Source organism: Octopus bimaculoides, chromosome 10, assembly GCF_046866305.1.
Source record: "Octopus bimaculoides isolate indiv1 chromosome 10, ASM4686630v1, whole genome shotgun sequence".
Classification (NCBI taxonomy): domain Eukaryota; kingdom Metazoa; phylum Mollusca; class Cephalopoda; order Octopoda; family Octopodidae; genus Octopus; species Octopus bimaculoides.
Window position 1 is genome coordinate 89,210,732 of NC_142937.1, and position 19,105 is coordinate 89,229,836.

General features: G+C 36.4%; 1 protein-coding gene across 2 annotated transcripts in view; it reads left to right on the top strand.

Annotated features, from left to right (window-relative positions):
- LOC106884434 (two pore potassium channel protein sup-9) overlaps positions 1-19,105 on the top strand; it is a 177,335-nt gene that overhangs the window by 113,209 nt on the left and 45,021 nt on the right. The gene's annotated exons all lie outside the window — the stretch shown is intronic.

Genomic DNA, 19,105 nt, shown 5'->3' on the forward strand with positions numbered 1-19,105 from the left:
TGTGAGTTGATTTGATAAATAGATACTGAAGAAGCCTGTTGTATCTATCTATCTATCTATATATATATATATATATATATATATAAACAATATATGAGTATATGCATATATATGTACATGTATGTATATACGTTCATCTACATGTACATATAGATACATAACTGGGTACATGACATGGCAAAAGAACAAGGACAAAATGGTAAACAAGGTGCAACAAACAAGCAGGCCACATAGAAACATCCCCTTCATCAGCTGCCACCATTAAAACTCCGGCGTTTCGAAAAATTAATGAATGTATGTATGTATGTATCAAAAGGGTGTGTTATAATACTATTCCACATATACAAAAACAGCCATACCAACAATCCAACATACCTCCATCATCAGCTGCCCCCACGGATATCATTATGGTTTCGACACCTGGGCAGTACTGTTCAATCCGACAGTGTCATCAGCACGAAAATAAGTGTTGTTTGAGAACAAACATACCAAAGAAACCACAACTTTCAAACACATTTATCCTATGTACAGCAGTATCGGTAAAGAAATTCAAGAAGTAAATCTGCAATCAACTCCTAAATATGTAACTAAACAGCGAGCAAATCTTTAAGTCATACAACAATATTCCCTACAGTCTTCCATGTATGTATGTATGTATGTATGTATGTATGTACGTATGTGTGTGTGTGAATGATTTTTTAATTTGTCTTTGTCTTTATTTGTGTTTACTGACTGTAAGCAAACAGCAGCCTCCTTGTCAATACAGGTGGTGTCATCTGCTTGCATAGTTATGAATCAAAAGGATCATAAATTGTGTCCAGGTTGTTCATTGTGAGACAGATGAGAGGATTATTACCTTGTTTAGAAGCAGATGAGGGTTGTCAACATGAAGGGCATCCAACTATAGAAAATCTGCTTCAACAAATTCTGTCTGACCCAAGCATGCGTAGAAAAGTGGACATTAAAACTGATAGTGTTGTAATATAATAATGTTATATGTCTGATATTTGAGTGAAGAAAGCTTTAAGATATATGTGTGGGGGTGGAGAAGGCATGTGCCCTGCTGGTGAGGATGTTGAGCTCAGTATCATTAGGAGAGAGATGTGTACTGCCTGAACCAGGTGGCACATGTTGTTACCTTGAACAAAGCACTTCATATCACTTGACTCCAGTCTACTCAACTGAAAACAAATACCTTCCGTCTGTTGGTGCAATTCTCTCTCCATCCAGTTATCTTATCTTGGATGCTCCACTGGGACAAGGGTGAGAGAGTTAAGTGGGTATCTGCGATCTGCTTGGGACTACATAGGCACTTCAAACAGTGAAAGCATGGTATATGCTTGCTTGTAAAGGATAGATATGCTTTGGTTTTCATACATACATACATACATACATACATAGATACTACATACATACATACATACATACATACTACATACATACATACACACATGCACGACGCACACATATATACATACATGTATACATAAATACATGCATACACACACACACACACACACATTGATAGGGTTGATAATCTTCTAAAATTGTAGCATATATATTGTACTGCAACCTCATGTCTGCTCTAGAAACATTGCATTCAACAAGGTTCTTCGAAATATAGTCGCATATGAGTGTGTGTGTGTGTGTGTGTATTATCATCATCATCATCATCAATCTGAAAGACTGATGAATGACATATAGATAGCAATGCCCCCAGCTTGGCCACAGGGTTATGACTGACACCAAAAAAAGAAAAGAATACAAGGTCTCACATAAGACAAGTTTCTCACAAACTGATCTTGTAAAACATCGAGTTGAGTGTGTTTAGTTATCTGAAGTGTTGTTCAGCTCCAGGCCCACCCCAAAGAAGCAGGTCTATGATATAGGCTATTCCAAACATGACCACTACATCTTGTTTTCAGGAATACTTTATGCAGACTTGTTCTACATCTTTCAAAAGACATTAACATATGATTTGAGATATTTAACTGCTATTTTTAACACCTGAAGGGACTGCACTGCAGGCCTCACATTTCCCAGCCACCAAAAATAAAACATATACATATATATGCAGGCAACCATATTCACACACAGGCACCTACACACTAATATACATTCATATACATAAAACACATTTGTGTACACAGGCACTCACACATACACACATACACTTCTACACACACATACTTGCATACACTTCTATATGCATATATACCCATGCTTCTATAGTTGTAAATTGGAAACTTATTAATAATTATCCATAGAAAGATAAATAAATTAATTACATTATAAAAATTACATTTATGAAATATTCAGAAGCAACTTTAGCAATTATGCTGACTATAATGGTTTAGCATGTTTTAGCTATTGTGACTAAGACCATGCTTGTGTCAAGAAACTTGCTTTAAGTTTTTGTATTAAAATCTCTAGGATTAAATAATTATACTCAATGAATAGAATAATATAACATACACACACACACACACATACATACACATTCATATGTGTTGATACAAATGTACACAAATATACAAAGATTTACAGATGCACAGATACTCATTTAATGTACACACATTTACAAACACAAGCATACACTTACACAGATATACATGCTTACATTTGCAAACTTATGTACACACTTACACAAACGTACACAGACACACTCATGCAAGCACTCAAATGACACACATTGCAACACATGTATATTCAAGCACACACACACAGAGACTTTCATTCACCTATACCTTCATACACATTCAACATTATAAAACGTTTCTACCGTTTCAAACCTTCAAAAACTTTTATATTCTTCATAAAATTTGTTTACATTGCAATGTTTTAGTATGTGTGTGTGTGTGTGTGTGTGTGTGTGTGTGTGTGTGTGTGTGTGTGTGTGTGTGTGTGTGTGTGTGTGTGTGTGTGTGTTTGTGTGCGTGTGTGTGTGTGTGTGTGTGTGTGTGTGTGTGTGTGTGTGTGTGTGTGTGTGTGTGTGTGTGTGTATAAGGGACTTATTTAATTAATTTCAATGCTGTTAATAAATGATCTTGACATTAAGATTCAGAAACTTAATTAAGACAGGACCTTATGGAGTACTTTCGAAGTTACGAATATTTGAAAATGTGCATAAATTTTAATTGGAAATCTATTTGACTTAGTCTGCTTGTATAACAGTTTTAATTAGATTTTTCTGGGATTTTCTGATGAGCAAGTTAACTTCCATAATTATCTTAGAAAAAAATTGGAATTTGATAAAATAATGATGATTTCTGGCAAAAAGACAAGGCCACAAATTTGTGGAGAGGACCATTTAAATGTGTCTGATACTCTGATTCCGACACTCCATCACTTCTATAAATTGTTTCTAATTGAGGCACTATCAGCAATTTTTGAGGGCAGAAAAAAAGCAGTTGATCACATTGCTCCCTCTCCAAGACATGCCTGGCACTTATTTCATCAACAATGGAGGGACAAACAGCAAAGTTGACCTCCACAGGATATGAGCTCACAGCATAATGAGTCGTAATTAAATACCACAAGACAAATAATGTTAATAGAGGCAGACACATACAAATAGAAACACACATGCACACACATACACATATGTTCAACAGGCCTCCACTCAGTTTTTCTCCACTAGTTTCACTCACAGGGCAAATCAGTAGTTGCCCAAAATGCCATGCAGTGAGATTGAACCCAAGACCAAGAGGTTGGGAAGTGAATTCTTAACTGCAAAGTTACAGCCATGCCTTATGATTCTTTCATTGTTTTGGTAGTGTTTCCAATATATTTCAGTATTTTAATAAATTTTCTATTTATTTATTCATATATATATTAATGAGATCAAGTATAATGGCTGTGTAGTTCAGAGGGTAAAATACTGTCCATATGGTCATGAATTTAAACATTACTACTACTACTACTACTACTACTACTACTACTACTACTACTACTACTACTACTACTACTACTACTACTACTACTACTACTACTACTACAGCTGTTGTACTGATGGTTTTATTGTTGTTGTTATTGTTGTTTAACTGCAGGTCACCCCTGATCAAACAGACATGATCACAATCAAAAGCATTCCAAAGACATCCAGTCCTTTCATGTATCTTGAACCAAATTGTTTTTATGTATTTGTCTATATTAGGCATGGGGAGGGGTGGGGTGATTCCAGAGGGAGATTTGGCAGCTATTTTTAGCATGTCAAGTAATTGTTTAAGGAATCCCTCATTGGTTTGTAATTTTATTGTCTGATCAGCTCTATTCAGTATTTCTGTTTATTGTAAGCAATTTCTTCAGGTTGTTTTTATTATTTTTCTGTTTTAATTGCATGCGAGATTATATTAGTATTTGATCTACTCTTACTAAAAGCTCCCATTATTTAAAAATGTTCCCTTTGTTGTTTGAAGCTAAGTTAAAAATACCATTACTCTTGGGAAACATGAGGCTGATGAATCAATTTCAATAGTTCGAAATAGTGATTACAAACCATTAAGTCTCTGTTTCAATTCCCACTGTCTCCCCCACTATGACAAAAAAAAGGAATGGCATGGTGGGGGATTATATTTATTGACTAACAGTCACGAATAGGTTTTATAAAATTGTTATTATTATTACTATCGTCATTATCATCACCATACTAATCGTCATTATAATCCCACCATCATCACTGACTTTATTATCATCACCATCATCATCAGCATTTTTACTGCTATAATCATAACCAGCATTATTATCATATTATTATCATCTTCACTATCACCATTACTCTATCATCATTATCACCATCATCATCAGCATTGTCGTTGTTATCATCATCATCATCACCATCGTCATTATAATCATGATCATTGCCACTATCATTATCATCAACTCTTGAATTTGTATTTGATTATGTGAAATGACATCTTTCACATTTGTACTCCACTACAGAAGCTTAGACATAAAATGGTTGTGTGGATGATGCATTGGACCATAGGTTCTCAAAGTGGGCGCTACCGGCCGCTGGTGAGCATTGAAAGGGTTCAGGTGGGTGCTGGTGTCTTGGGGGGGGGGGGGCTTGGTAGAGAAAAAGGAGGCATTGGGAGGAAGGCAATGGATTGGGGGACGCTATGTATTTATAATATTATTATAGTATTGTATACAAATTATATAATATTATATTAAATATCAAATGATTCATAGTATATATAAATTGCTAAAATATAAAATACTTATTTATACATAAAAATAGGGGTGGGAGTGCTGAGGGTATTATGTGGCCATGAGGGGAGCAGTGACCCAAAAAGTTGGACTCTGATCTGATCTACATTGGACCCTAATCTGACCTCCAGTTCAAATCCACTGAACTCATTTGAATTGGTCCAAAAGACTCCTGTCAGCTATTTAATCAGACATGAATAAAGAGTATATGTTTTCCAGTAATGCAGTTTGGGGTTCATTCCCACTGTATGGCACCTTGGGCAAATATCTTCTCTCATAGCCCTGAGTCAACCAAAGCATCGTGAGAGGATTTCATAAATGAAAACTGATAGAAGCCATTGTGTGTGTGTGTGTGTGTGTGTGTGTGTGTGTGTGTGTGTGTGTGTGTGTGTGTGTGTGTGTGTGTGTGTGTGTGTGTGTGTGTGTGTGTGTGTGTGTGTGTGTGTGTTTCCTTGTCTTCACGTCATATGGTAGTTGTAAACAAGCACTACTGTCATAAAAACAGTCTCGTTTCTTTCCAATCTTCGCTGAAACATATCCAGCCATGGGGGAATATTACTTTGTGTAGAAACAGGTGAAAGCTGGCAACAAATAGAGTATCCAGCTGTAGAAAATCTGCCTCAAGGAATTCTATATAAACATAGAAAAGTGGACATCACGATGACAAGTACAATGATGACAAGTACAACAATGGAGGTAGTTATAGTGGTGGTGACAGTGTTGGTGGTGGTGTCTTCAAATATTCAGTGTACCAATTGTAATGTGTATTCATCATTTAGTATATTACATGCAAAATATTTTGATATACTAAATATAAAAATAATCACAAGTTTATCACACAGTCACTTATTTCTATAAATTCTTATTAATAAAAAATATTTAGTATACCAAATTTATATAAAAATATATTAAAGTATTTAGTATGTTAAAGATATATTGAAATACTAAGCATACAAATGTATGATTAATTCCTTAAAAAGATACATATACATAGATTTAGTGTGGAACAAAAATCAGAAGCTGGCATGGAGTGAGTCCTAAGTTGTTAACATTAAGGTATGAATATCAAATTGAGGCATTGATATAATCTTCCATAAGATCCTTACAGATTTCAGTTAATACCATTTTTGTGATACTAGGAATAAACAACTTACAGTCACATCTGGATTTACTCAGAACGAGCACATTTGCATAATTTATGTAGATAGTGATGTGCAAGATAGCATGTACAAGGTACCTCAATGAACTGGAATATATATTTGTCCCTTAGTTGGAAAAAGAAACAAAATCTAATAGCAATTGATATATTTTTGGCTGAAATATTTCCTGACACTAAAAGGAGCTCAAACAGCTCTGGTGTTTGTGATGTAGTTAAGGTTGTCTTATATGTTTGTGTGTATGTGTGTATATATACATACACACATGCATATATGCACTCAGATATACATATGTACTCACACACACACAGAGGATTGATTATCTTTGGCATAATTGACAGTATGCTCCTAACAGTTTCATGACAAACATAATCATTCACACACCATGTTTCAACCGTCTCTTGAAAACATTGTTGATACATGAGGCCTGAACAGTGTCATCAACATGAAACTATTAGTATCCTACTGTGTTTAATTTGTATTGTTTTATTTTCAACCACATTACTCTCCATTTTTACAGCAAGTGATATATTCTTTGACATTGTTAATCAATATCATTATGATGTATACATACATATATTAGGCCTTATATACAGGTCTCACACATATATATATATATATACTTACATTATGTGTGTGTGTATAAAAATGTGATTTTACATTATTTGTATTTCCTTCTGGTTGGCTCTTTCATATTCATTTTGGAAGTGGGGTAAATACGCAACACCAATGAGCTGCAAAATATCGATATTTGTCGTTCTCCTTCACTTCTGGGATAATTTTGTTTCATTTAGTTTTGAATTATACCGTGCTTTTTAATTCCATGCATCTTTAAAGGGGCCTCCCTTAGATGAAACTCCACTACTACTAGCTAATTATCAGATCCTTTATAAACATGTAATAACTAGTTATTAAAATAGAAAAATTATCAGAAAAGTAATTTCTATTCATTTTTCAAATATGTAATACTGTAACAAGGACTTTCTATTTCTTAGGAGTGGCTGTGTGGTAAGTAGCTTGCTTACCAACCACATGGTTCCGGGTTCAGTCCCACTGCGTGGCACCTTGGGCAAGTGTCTTCTACTATAGCCTCGGGCCGACCAAAGCCTTGTGAGTGGATTTGGTAGACGGAAACTGAAAGAAGCCTGTCGTATATATGTGTATATATGTATGTGTGTGTATATGTTTGCGTGTCTGTGTTTGTCCCCCCAACATCGCTTGACAACCGATTCTAGTGTGTTTACGTCCCCGTAACTTAGCGGTTCGGCAAAAGAGACGATAGAATAAGTACTAGGCTTACAAAGAATAAGTCCTGGGGTCGATTTGCTCGACTAAAGGTGGTGCTCCAGCATGGCCACAGTCAAATGACTGAAACAAGTAAAAGAGTAAAAGAGTAAAAGAGTATATATATATATATATATATATATATATATATATAATTGTTTATGGGGGAGCAATTCACGAGGGGAAGATCGATAAAGATTTTGGGCTAGCATCTATATAATGACATTTAGAGAGAAGGGGAGGATACTGATAGACAAAGAGAAAGTTTGACTTCTGTGGAGTAATGGTTTGTATAGTTGCCTGGTAAGTAACGGAGGAGCACTGTGATTGATATTACTGACTTTGTTAGTTTTCAATTTCCGGTGGAGTTTACACATGTTTAAGTATGTGCTGTTTCATATACAAACAAACTCACATGGAAATGAATCACTGATGATTCCTTCTATGACTTCCAGTTATTTTATCAGTAGAACAGCCTATTCATTGAATTAGTATATCCACTGAGTATTCCACAGACACATGAAGCCTTTACATTATTGTCAGGGAGAACTGAAATGCTAGTGTTGACTTTTTCAAATATCAGGCACAGTCCATTGGACAAGCTTTCAAACACATTGTCTCCACCCAATTTCATTCATAAAGATTTCATTTAAAGTGAGAACATTGTAAAATACATTCACCCAAGATATTATACACTGGAAGTGAACTACTTAACCATTCAACCTGCAACCACTCACTCATAGTCATTCATACATGTATTATAGATGTGTGTGTATATGTATATATCGTATTGGAGTTGATTGATGATATCAAAGACCATATCACTCAATACAGAAATGCAAAGTAATATATTTAGATATGAAACAATTCAAATTAAACACAGTAGGCTACTGATAGTTTCATGTTGATGGCCTCATGTCTCAACAGTGTTTTCAAAAGACAGTTGAAACATGGGGTGTGAAAGATTACATTTACCATGAAACTATTAGAAACACTCTGCCAAAGACAATCAATCATGTGTGTGTATATATATATATAAGTAAATATTTTATTATCTCAGTTTTATTTGGCTCTATTCCTACTTATATCCTAACTCTAAATTTCCACATTATATTTGGTTAAATATGCAATACTAAAGTGTAAGTGTTCTATGTGACATAGACACGGTGTCCTAATAGTAATGGTAACATGGGATACATTTAAAGCATCTCTTAAATTTTGAGGGTGCATGTGCGTGTGTGTGTGTGTGTCTGTGTGTGTGACTATGACACATGGCTGTGTGGTAAGAAGCTTGTTTCCCAACCATATAGTTCTGGGCTCAGTCCCACTGCATGTCACCTTGGACAAGTGTCTTCTACTATAGCCTCAGGCTGACCAAAGCTTGTGAGTAGATGGAAACTGAAAGAAGCCCATCATCATCGTCATCATTATCATCATGTTTTGTTCCCCACACAGCTTGACAATTGGTGTTGGTGAGTTTGTGTCCCTGTAACTTAGTGGTTCAGCAAAAGAGACCGGTAGAATAAGTATCAAGCTTATAAAGAAATAAGTAATGGGGTCAATTCATTTGACTAAAAACCTTTCAAGGTGGTGCCCCAGCATGGCCACAGTCCAATCACTGTATCAGCACAAATGTGAGTCACCCAAATATCAATCACATCACCAAAGGAACATGTAGACATCTGGTCAACAAGATCTGGTCTGCAAGTTTGTTTTGTTTTGTTTTGGAGGGGGGTTTTTTTGTTTTGTTTTTGCACCCATTTTTTTTTTCTTGGACAGACTTATTCCATAAATAGAAATCTTGTATCACAAGGAGGGGTTGGATTCTACTGTCGTACTGCTAAACACAACCACTCCCTTCCTGTCTCATTATTGCAGTGTGAATACCTGTTCTGTTATAGTGCTGATATCCTATAATTTGTTAACGATAAAGAAATAAATATTTTTTTCATTTAAAACGTGTGTTCATTCAAGCTTTATCAACTCAATACCAAATTATTACATTGTTGACACACAGAGAAACATCTTATCATTACACCGGTGACCATGACGTGATTAAAATTCAGGCAAATCATGTGATTTCTGCTAGAGATCAGATTGGTTAGTTAACCATTGACATCACTGATCCCTAACACAAATCCTGATTGTCAAAGCTTAGCCACCCTGTTTCAATCCCCATGTGTGTATGTGTCTTGTGACTGCTAAATATTCTTGTTACATGCACAAATTGCAATTTTTCGCCTAATCTTTCAGCTTGTATAAAAAGGGTGATGCTTGAAGGAATTTATAGGGAAGTTATTAAGGAGAGTGCACAGTGTAGGACTGGGAAAATGGGGGCACAAATTGTTGGGTTAGGAGAAAGGGAAATGCATTGTGAGGCTAGAAAGGGGCACATAATGATGGACAGGGAAAGGGACACACAATGATGGACAGAGGGAAGGGGGCACACAATGATGGACAGAGGGAAAGGGACACACAATGATGGACAGAGGGAAGGGGCACACAATGATGGACAGAGGGAAGGGGCACACAATGATGGACAGAGGGAAGGGGCACACAATGATGGACAGAGAGAAGGGGTACACAATGATGGACAGAGAGAAGGGGCACACAATGATGGACAGAGGGAAGGGGCACACAATGATGGACAGAGAGAAGGGGCACACAATGATGGACAGAGGGAAGGGGCACACAATGATGGACAGAGGGAAGGGGTACACAATGATGGACTGATAGAAGGGACTTAATTGTACTACTGGCTTAGCCTTTATCATCAGAGAGAAAGACCAAAAAGACATTATCTCTCTCTCTCTCTCTCTCTCTCTCTCTCTCAGCAACATCATTATCATCACTACATCATCATCACAACTATCACACACATCCCACCCACATTAATCTATCCCTATACCTTTCTTTTATTCACCCTGTTTATATACTTTCTCAAAGCTAAAAAAGCACCACCATCTTCTACATCTCTCTGTCTGTCACTCTTTCTCTTCTTTCTCCTTCCCCTCCCCCACTTAAACTCACACACACACATCCACACTCACTCACTTATTCATGAAGAGTCTGGCCCCAAAATGTTAAAATCTTCACTCTTCACACCAATTAACCTTATCGAACTCTGTATGATCTTTTCAATGTACCTATTGAAGAGGGTTGCCATAAAACTCCCTTCTCCCCTTGTGGCACACACCACGCACCCGCTCACATACTGCTTAGTCTCCACTCCATTTTCATGGCACATTAACATATACCAGTCCTCTGTTTGTATTTCAGCATTACACTTGTTTAGTCTCTGCTAGGATGCTATTTATTGCATTTCCTCCCCTTCTCGATACACCTCCTCTCTCTCTGTCTTTCTTTCTCTCCTTCTCTCCCCCTTTTCTCTCTCTCTCTCTCTTTCTCTTACACACACATGCACACACATACCTATACACATACACATGCTGACTTATGTCTATTTTAGGCTCATGGTAAAACTAGCAGACATGGATTATATGTCAAAAGCTGCAGGGGTCTTCCTCTATATAGCTACATAATCTATTTATAAAGAATTCCACATAGATTGTGTATTGCATATGTGTGTGCGTGTGTGCGTGTGTATGTGTGTGGTGTAGTATGTGTATGTGTGTGTAGTGTTGTGTTTGTGTGTGAGTGTGTGTGTAAAGGACTAAAAGTTAACTACTCAGAGGAGGGAATGTGGACTCTATATATATATATATATATATATATATATATATATATATATATGTATGTATGTATGTATGTATATTATATTATGTGTATAATTTAGTTGTTTTTGTTGCTGCTGCTGCTGCTTTAGTCATTGTTTCTATTTCTAGAATGATGTGGAATTCCCCTCTAACTAACTATGCCATGGTCAAATGACTTCCTTCCACAATCAGTAAAAGAACCCAATAACACCTCCACCACACATCACACCACACCTTGCATAGCGAAGGCAAGGGGGAAGGCAGGAGCTTGTTTTGCAAGGTTCTAATTTTAACTCATGTTGTGATATAAGAGGAGGGATTAGGGAACAGATTTGACTATGGGGGCAGGTGAGTGTATGAGCGTGTGTGTGTGTGTGTGTGTGTGTGGATGCTATGGAGTGGAGATGTATCTCTTTGTAATAAGAGAATTTGATGTAAGGCTCACATTCTTTGCCCAGATATGTTCCCTTTCTTCTCATACTTAATTGGGATTTTTTTTTTTTTTAATCGTCATTTTGTTGTAGTCAATTGAATGAAGGAAGGCAGGGGGGGGGGAGTGTTTTTTATTTGCCTATCTTTCTAAACATCTCTACTTTTCTACTGCTGTTGTCTCCTTTCTATGCCATTATTCTAGAAACATCTTAAATACAGTTTCTCATTTCTCAACTTTTCTCTACAGAGAAAATAAAACTGACAGTGCGAGGATGAGGTGGAAGAGAGTGATGAGGAGCTTAGCAACTAATCAAAAAATGTTATCATCATCATTATTATCATTATCTTCTTTGTTATCTTTGTCATCATCATCATATTCATCACTATCATTTTCATCTTCATCAACTTCATACCATCATTATAATCTTCACCATCAACATTATAGTCTTCTGTCAGCATCAGCATCAACAACCTTTAAACTGCAATTTTTGGATCTATTTCAAAACAGGGGCACCAGTTTTCATTTATGTTTTTGGTACCGAAAGACTTTCAAACTTCGTATACTTATCTATTTTGTGTTATAGAACAGAAAAAAATTTTTGTATTCGAATTTATTTCATGTAAAAAATTGTCTTATTTCGATAATTTCTACTAATCACTGACGTCTATTCAGTTGAAAACAGTTAGTGCTTTAACGGTGTATATCGTATTAATCTCCTAACCCTAACCCTAACCCTAACTAGACTGTTAACCCTAACCCTAACCCTAACCCTAACCCTAAAACTAACCCTAACTCTAGAATCCGAACTCTAAAATTGTTACACACATAGATATGCACAGCGTAATTTATTATATAAACAATATATGCGTATAAATTACGATTAAACCGGATGAAATATGTCACAGGGAATAACATTTTTATGACTGCCCAGCAGTAACTCTATTGAGCTGAATAGACGTCAGTGATTGGTTGAAATTACAGAAATACGACAACTTTAACATGGAATAACTTGCGATGTCCGTTTTTTTGTTAAAAAGACTAAGAGTAAAAGATGTTTTATATGACACATTCTACCAGTGTCCCAAGTTTCAAAGTGTTTCGTTAAGAAAATACTGGTGCCCCCGTTTTGAAATAGATCCCAATTTTTCCATGTCCATATGGGTTGGATAAGTCTGCTGCACTGTATATTGGCAGTGTAGTATACACTCGAGTGAAATTCCTTTCCTCTCTATTATATATACATACATACAAACGTAGTAGATAACAGCTAGCCTTTGGCTGCATTTGGGACCCTGTTGTGTCCACTACTCTGATTGGTTGGTATTGGCGCAATTTGTCTCTTACTCTATTGTGCCAATACACAGCACAACCAATCAAATAAGGTCATGTGTGACAGCCTGTTCTCAACTCAGTTTTGAGCCAACAACTCCTTATAAAAACCCAGCTCCTCCTCATCTCAATGTCTTTCTGCTTTGTTGAGTTTTGGCTTGTGGCCCTTAAAACAACATTGGCATTAGGAGACAAGTCTGTCGATTTAGAGTTGATTTTTTGACAGAATACAACTTCCAAGTTCTTTGAATGGATATGTTTCTCATATCATAATTGCATGGGGCTTACAGAACAAAATTTCCCTCTATATTTTTTTTGGTAAATATATCTACATAATTGTTGTTATTTATTACTATTATTATTATTATGTTGTTTTTTTTCTTCTTTCTTCAAATTTTCTTCCATTTCTTGCCGAGTGTTTTCCGTACACCTAGGGCAAAGAAACTCGTATGCATTCCCAGTTTACACACGCAAATTCACAGGTAAAACGTGTATTTAAGAAAGAAAAGAAAAAATAATGCTCTTCTCAGTACATGAGTCGTTCCAGTTAGCACGAGTTTTTGCACTTTCTGTAGTGGTTGGTGCTTTAGGAAGGGCATCCAACCATAGAAACCTTGCCAAATCAGATTGGAACCTGGTACAACATCCTAGCTTGCCAGTCCTCAGTCAAAACTGTCCAACCCATGCCAACATGGTAAGCAGACGTTAAACGATGATGATGATGATGACAATGATGATAATGATGATGATGATGATGATAATGATGATGATGATAATGATATAATGGTGATGTTTATGATGACGACAACTTTGATGATATCAACGATAGGCATGATGGCAAAAACAGTGATGTTGATTATCATTACAATGATGAAAGTGACAACGACTATGATAATGATAAAGATCGGTCTTAATTATCATGATCATTGTATCAGGCTTATACTGTTGACACTGTTGGCGGTGGTGATAGTGAGGATCATGATGATGACGGTTATAATGATGATGATGATAATGATGGTGTGATTATGTTGTTTGTCAGTAGTTTATAAAACAGTAAGGATTATATGGAAAACAGACTGTAAGTTATTCATTAAAACTAGCAGGGATTAAGCTGTCAGCTGTTAAGATATCTTTCAGCTAACACATTTATTCTAACATGTAAATAACATAAACATTCTAGACTATTCTATTTGCATTTTAATTTACTATGGTAATTAATATTACTATCATTTCTTTTCTTTTTGATTTTTGTTTCCTTGTGTGTGTATGTGTGTGTGTGTGTGTGTGTGTGTGTGTGTGCATGTGTGTGTGTGACAGAAGGAAGAAAGAGAATTCTTCTTTCTCCTGCCTCTGATTCTTTTTATATTTACAATAACCTTAATCAAACTGTGTGTGTATGGATTTACAAACATTTCCATATATGTATAAACGTATCTGATGTGCGAATGTGTACACATATATCATCATCATCATCATCATCGTTTAACGTCCGCTTTCCATGCTAGCATGGGTTGGACGATTTGACTGAGGACTGGTGAAACCGGATGGCAACACCAGGCTCCAGTCTGATTTGGCAGAGTTTCTACAGCTGGATGCCCTTCCTAACGCCAACCACTCAGAGAGTGTAGTGGGTGCTTTTACGTGTCACCCGCACGAAAACGGCCACGCTCGAAATGGTGTCTTTTATGTGCCACCCGCACAAGCCAGTCCAGGGGCACTGGCAACGATCTCGCTCGAAAATCCTACAGGAGCCAGTCAGGCGGTACTGGCAACGGCCACGCTCAAAATGGTGCATCTCATGTGCCACCCGCACAAGAACCAGTCCAGGGGCACTGGCAACGATCTTACTTGGCTTGCCGGGTCTTCTCACGCACAGCACATTTCCAAAGGTCTCGGTCAGTAGTCATCGCCTCGGTGAGGCCCAATGTACGAAGGTCTTGCCTCACCACCTCAGCCCAGGTCTTCCTGGGCCTACCTCTTCCACGGGTTCCCTCAACTGTTAGGGTGAGGCACTTTTTCACGCAGCTATCCTCATCCACTCTCACCACATGTCCATACCAGCGCAATCGTCTCTCTTGCACGCCACAACTGATGCTTCTAATGTTCAGCTTTTATCTCAAGATACTTACACTCTGACGGGTATTCACATTGACATTACACATCCAACGGAGCATACTGGCTTCATTCCTTGCGAGCTTATGTATGTCCTCAGCAGTTACAGCCCATGTTTCACTGCCATGTAGCATGGTTGTTCGTACACATGCGTCATACAGTCTGCCTTTTACTCTGAGTGAGAGTCCCTTTGTCGCCAGCAGGGGTAAGAGCTCTCTAAACTTTGCCCAGGCTATTCTTATTCTAGCAGCTACACTTTCAGCGCACCCACCCCCACTACTAACTTGGTCGCCCAGATAGCGGAAGCTATCGACTACCTCTAGTTTTTCACCCTGGAATGAGATAGAAGTTGTTTCCTGTTTGTTTGCAGTCTTTATTGCACCTGAACATCTGCCACAAACAAAAACTAACTTGCTAGTTAACCTGCCTTTGATGTTGCTGCACCTCTTATGTGTCCATAGCTTGCACCGGGTACATCTTATAGAGTTACTACCTACTCCTTTTCTACATACTGAGCAGGGCCATCTACCTGAAGGGGTTTGTGTTTTATCTACCTTCCTACTTATTAGGATTTTGGTTTTAGCTAGGTTGACTCTAAGGCCCTTCAATTCTAGACCTTGCTTCCACACCTGAAACTTCTCCTCTAGTTCTGATAGTGACTCCGCAATTAGGGCAAGGTCATCAGCATAGAGGAGCTCCCAGGGGCAACCTGTCTTGAACTCCTCTGTGATTGCCTGGAGGACTATGGTAAATAAGAGGGGGCTGAGGACGGAACCTTGGTGGACCCCTACCTCTACCCGGAATTCATTGCTGTACTCATTTCCAACCCTCACCTTACTGGCAGCATCTCTGTACATGGCTCGCACAGCTCTCACTAACCATTCTTCTATCCCAAGTTTCCTCATTGACCACCAGATAAGGGATCGGGGGACCCTGTCAAAGACTTTCTCCATGTCAACGAAAGCCAGGTACAGAGGTTTATCCTTAGCTAGGTATTTCTCCTGCAACTGTCTCACTAGAAAGCAACTGTCATGCATATATATACATAGATAGATAGATAGATAGATAGATAGATAGATAGATAGATATACATATATACATATATGTATGCATGCATATATATATATATATGTCTCTGTGTGTGTGTTTATATATGTATATATATATATATATATATATATATATATATATATATATATATATACGTGTGTGTGTGTATGTATGTGTGTGTGTATGTATGTGTGTGTGTGTGTGTGTGTGTGTGTGTGTGTGTGTGTGTATATATATGGATGTTAAATGATGATGATGATATACACACTTACATATATGCATATATATATATAAATATATCGCTATTACATACATGTACACTCACACATACATGTACACATATATACACACATATATATATATATATATATATCATCATCATCATCATCATCATCATCGTTTAACGTCCGCTTTCCATGCTAGCATGGGTTGGACGATTTGACTGAGGACTGGTGAAACCGGATGGCAACACCAGGCTCCAGTCTGATTTGGCAGAGTTTCTACAGCTGGATGCCCTTCCTAACGCCAATATATATATATATATATATATATATATATATATATATATATATATATATATATATATATATATATATATATATATATGTATATGTCTATGCATATAAATATATCTGCACATATTAAATTATGTGCACACACATACACACACTCAGTCACACACACACACACATTCATACACACATTCATACACACACACAGAGAAAGTCTCACCACTGGAGATAATGCTTTATTATCGTCCATGTTGACAAAACATTTCCAAAGAGTGAAGCATGTATGAGTTATGGTTGAGCAAAATGTTGTGATTTATATCAGTGGACTCTTCAACACTGCAGCTGCATCATGGTGTGTCTGTCAGTTCTACCTTCCTTAATTAATATTGGCTCTTTTGATCATTTGTTGTGGGGTGTTACCGTGATCATTGTTGTTATTGATGTTGTTGTTAGTAGAAGTATTAATATTATTACTATCTTCTTGAGTTAACGTCCTGTTAGATAACTTATTGGTATCACTAATTACAACAGTTATCTTTAGTATCACAAATACATCTGTATGTGTGTATGTGTGTGTGTGTACACATATGTAGCTTTACTGTAGGAGGCAAGCTATGAGAGTTTTGCCAGGATTTGAAATCAACAAAACTCTTTCACTCTCTCTTTATATGCACATGTATATATGTATACGCATATGTATGTGTGTATATATATATATATATATATATATATATATATATGCATATATGTATATATATATATATCATCATATATATATAATGTACTGTTCCATGATAGAAAATTCATCAAAAGAAGTACTCCATCTGGTGAGAGATAGATATTATTTATTTAAAGGACACAATACACATCTTTAAGTGCTATTAATAGTTTCATATGATGATGATGATGATGTAGTAGTAGTAGTAGTGGTAGTAGTAGTAGTAGTAGTAGTAGTAGTAGTAGTAGTAGTAGTAGTAGTAGTAGTAGTAGTAGTAGTATACATATAGGTTTAGGAAACATTTGTCAGAAACAGATTAGTTGAAAGTATTTTGTCTGAAAGACAAATTTGTTGAAAGACTTATCTATTGCAAAACAAATTCGTAGAAAACCAAATTAGTCAAGAGACAAATTGATTAAAAACATTAATCAAAGTTAGGTTGAAATATTCATCAAAATTTTAACATTTTTTTATGAAATAGATAAATATTATGCAATGATATATTAATGTTTGAACCAAATGCAATGTTTTATGATATCAGAATGATCAAGGAATACTTACAAATACAATTAAGTGCAATATTATCAAAGGTGTACTAAAAAAAAAAAATGAGTCTTTAATAATGAAACAAGTGGAAACATGTGGCTAAGTGGTTAGAGTGTTGGACTCCTGATTGTAAGATTGTGGTTTCAATTCCTGGACTGAGCGACAAGTTTTGTTCTTGAGCAAAACTCTTCATTTCACATTAATCCAGTCCACTGAGCTGATGAAAATGAGTAATCCTGCAAGGAACTGGCATCCCATCCAGGTGTTAGTCATCATCATTTAACGTCTGTTTTCGTTGCTGGCATGGATTCGATTTTATTACAACAAAAACATTGATTTCAAAAACTATTGGCAATGTTGAGTTAAAAGTTGTCTTATCAAATGAAAGAGATCACAAAAGAAACTTTACAAGATCCTAACTCTGCAAATCAAAGAACAATCTTAAAGACAAAAGAGAAGATAAAGAAAATTGATCCAAGTACCAGTGACAGTTGTAAAATCCCTATTTAGAAGAGGCTTTAGGCTCTCATCCACCAATGATGTACTAGATGAAGAAATCTGCTAAATAAAACACTTTTCAACAGCAGGTATTCTAACAAGCAAGCAGACCAAGCCATAGAAACAATACAAGAAATACAATGCTACAAATATATCAATACATAAACTATGCATAAAGTGTTTTAAACAAATTTAGTATATATTAACCATAGAATATTAATAAGCTTGTGAAACAGAAAACAAAATGCATTGTTCTAAATCATAAATTAACACAAATAATACATTACAAAAGACATGTGGAAAAGGACTGAGGAGCAACTGCAGTGCCCTACATCACGCAACACAAAAAGAAACTAGGTAGGCAAACGTTAGTGAGCAACATGTTTACACTCAACAGAATTCTTCACGAAAATAGATTATTAATTATGGAAGAAATACTGATAAAAATATTGAATAAATACACAGACAGTATACACTAATCACAAACAAAAATAAATGTTTGACTGATGACATAGATTGGAATTCTGACAGAAGTGTCC